The following is a 3495-nucleotide window of genomic DNA, read 5'->3' on the forward strand; positions in this document are numbered from 1 at the left end:
TATTCCATTGTATAATTCCATTGTTATTTATAGAATAATTTATAATGTAATGTATTTGTTCATTTCCCTGTGAAAGGACATTTGAGTTTGTTCCAGTTTGTAGTGTTTATGACTACAACTTCTACAGGTGTTCTTGTCTATTCCTTGCAGCAAATAAAAGGCCCTTATTTCCCTTGGGCACACTGGAGCAGAGTGTCTGGGTTGGAGGGTGGTACACATTTATCTGTTGCAGATGTGAGCAGGCAGCTCTTGAATGCCTACTGTATTAAGACAGTAGCTGTTAGAACAATTTGAAGACCTGTCCATCACTATACAAGGAAGATAGAAAGATGTGTGTGTGTGCATGACCTATAGCCTAACAGCATTTTGAGAGTACAGTGAAGAAAAAAATGCTTCTTTTGGCAGGTGAGAGGGTGGGAAGAGGAAGAGAAGAAGATTGAGAAAGAGCAACAGGACAGGGAGTATGAGAAAGTGCACTTGATCATGCTCTTGTATGATAGGACAGACTAAGGGGTATGAGGTTATATCTGCAGATATAAGTTTGCACCATGAGCAAAGCTGTCGGGCCAGTGCATGTGGCACCACAATGAAATTTACATCAACTCACATTTGGGGTCCATTTCTGGGTTAATGTGCTTTAGTCCCTATTGCTTGGGAAAGAAAAGATGATGTTTCTCAGACTCAGTAGGCAGCATGTTTTTATTGGTAGGTAAGGGCCACCAAGTGAAATTCTGATTCAAAATTTCTTTACTGAAAGATTCTTTGGCCAAAGCTAACGCACAATTTGACAAACATAATGAGCTGGACTCATTTCTTTAGTCCTCCCTTCCTTGTCCTCCACTTGCCTCCCTATATCCAGTTCTCCCTCTGCCCCTCTCCTTCTGATCCCTGTCTTTCTGCACCTTCCAGTACTCATTTCTCTCCTTCTTTCGTCCATATTTCCTACCTTTTCTCAGGTCTCTTTTAAGACTTCAGAATGCTTGTTGCCTCTAAAATCCATCCCTCCCATAAACCAGGGATGCAGGCAACTGAAGAATTTAAACTTTGGACCCAGGCTGAATTAAGAGCTATAATTAAAAAATTTTTTGCTGTTTATTTATTTTTGAGAGAGAGAAAGAGTACAATGGGGGAGGGACAAAAAGAGGGGGAGGGACAGAGAGAGAAGGAGACACAAAACCCAAAGCAGGCTCCAGGCTCTAAGCTGTCAGAGCAGAGCCTGACACGGGGCCCAAACTCAGGAACCATGGGATCATGACCTGAACCAAAGTCGGACACTTAACTGACTGAGCCACCCAGCTGCCTAAGAGCAATAATTAAGGATTTACATAAACCCAGACAAGGCCAGTTATTTGTAGAATAATTTAGAGTTCTCTCGGATGCATATGACCCACAGTTACTGTGATTTTATGTGTCAACATTACTGGCCTGAGTTGCCCAGATATGTGGTTAAACATTATTCCGGATGTGTTTATGGGTGTGACTAACATTGAAATTGGTGGACTTTGAATAAAGCAGAGTGTTAGTTGCCACCCATAATGTGGGTGAACGTCACACAATAAGTTGAAGGCTTGAATAGAACATAAAATCTACCACTCCCAGCAAAAGGAATGCTACAATAGATGGTCTTGAAGTACAACATTGATTCTTTTCCAGTATCTCCAGCCTGCTGGCCCACCCTGCAGATTTTTGACTAGTTAACTTCCATTATTATATAAGTCTATTCCTTAAGATAAGTTTCTACACACACACACACACACACACACACACACACACACACGCACACACACACACACACTTCTGTTCCCTAAAGAATGTTTACTAATACAGTTACTTGATCTATATGAATGTGTGCATATATTGATCAGAACATCACATGCTAAACTGTGGATGGCAAAAGCTGATTGGACTAACCTAGAAAGGGACCCACATAAATCCCTTTTCCCACACTAACTCAGAGAGTTAACAAAAAGCCTACTAATTAAGGCAAATCTGTTCCAAAGGCATGCCTGAAATGTTTTCAGTAAAAATAGATTCGACCACAATTGCATAATGCAAGAGAGAAGGTAAAAGTACAGGATATTTTAAGGTAGACTAGGAAATACGTTGCATCAACATTTGAGAATTGAAGAAGGTGCCAATTTGTAGACAAGGCTCTCACCTCATTTTGTCAGTGGAGTAAACCTGAAACTGGAGAACTAATTTAAAAAAACCAGAAAATAAAATAGGAAGCAGCCCTTTACCTGAAATATAGCGCCTGGCAAGAGCATGTGAGAAATAAACATATACCTCCTAGGATCCAACAGCTACAACCAAGCACCTACTAACAAAGACACTGTAGACACTGTAAACAGAAGGGACACTGGTATAATGATTATCCTGTTTTACAAAGGAAGTGTGATTTTTAAATGCACACTAGAGGGACACTTTTTTGAGCTATCAGAGGACTCCTTTATTCATAGACAAGTATCTTCTCTGGATACACCTTTGCCTCTTCTATCATGATTGATGCATGACCATAATAAAATCTTGACACTTGCCTGACACTCTATGGGCTATAAGTTCCACTGACAGAGGGAAATTAATTTCAGTAGAACCTATTAAAATTTAGATATATGCTAAAGAATGGTTACCCAAATTTACCCAATATCGCATGAAGCAAGAAACAATGGAGAGGCTCAAACCTATGGTTGAAAGAAAACCTAACAGAGCACTTACTGGAACTAGAAGGGGAGCAGCAAGAGCACTCCAAAACCCAGCAGAAGAAAAGAAATAATAAAGATCAGGGCAGAAATAAACAATATAGAATCCAAAAAAACAGTTGAGCAGATCAATGAAACCAAGAGTTGGTTCTTTGAAAAAATAAACAAAATTGATAAACCTCTAGCCAGCCTACTCAGAAAGAAAAGAGAGAGCACCCAGATCTACAAAATCATGAATGAAAAGGGATCTATTATAACCAATCCCTTAGAAATAGAAGCAATCATCAGAGAATACTATGAAAAATTATATGCCAACAAACTGGACAACCTAGAAGAAATGGACACATTCCAAAATGCACATGCACTGCCAAAATTCAAACGGGAAGAGATAGAAAGCATGAACAGACCTAGAACCAGTGAAGAAATCGAATCCGTTATCAAAAATCTCCCAACAAATAAGAGCCCAGGGCCGGATGGCTTCCCAGGGGAATTCTACCAGACATTTAAAGCAGAGCTCATACCCATTCTTCTCAAACTATTCAAAAAAATCGAAATAGAAGGAAAACTTCCAAACTCATTCTACGTAGCCAGCATCACCTTGATACCCAAACCAGACAGAGACCCAGCAAAAAAAGAGAACTACAGACCAACATCCTTACTGAATACAGATGCAAGAATACTCAACAAGATACTAGCAAATCGAATTCAACAGCACATAAAAAGAATTATCCATCATGATCAAGTGGGATTCATTCCTGGGTTACAGGAATGGTTCAATATTCACAAATCCATCAAT

The sequence above is a fragment of the Suricata suricatta genome, chromosome 12 (genome assembly GCF_006229205.1).
Source record: "Suricata suricatta isolate VVHF042 chromosome 12, meerkat_22Aug2017_6uvM2_HiC, whole genome shotgun sequence".
Taxonomy (NCBI): Eukaryota; Metazoa; Chordata; class Mammalia; order Carnivora; family Herpestidae; genus Suricata; species Suricata suricatta.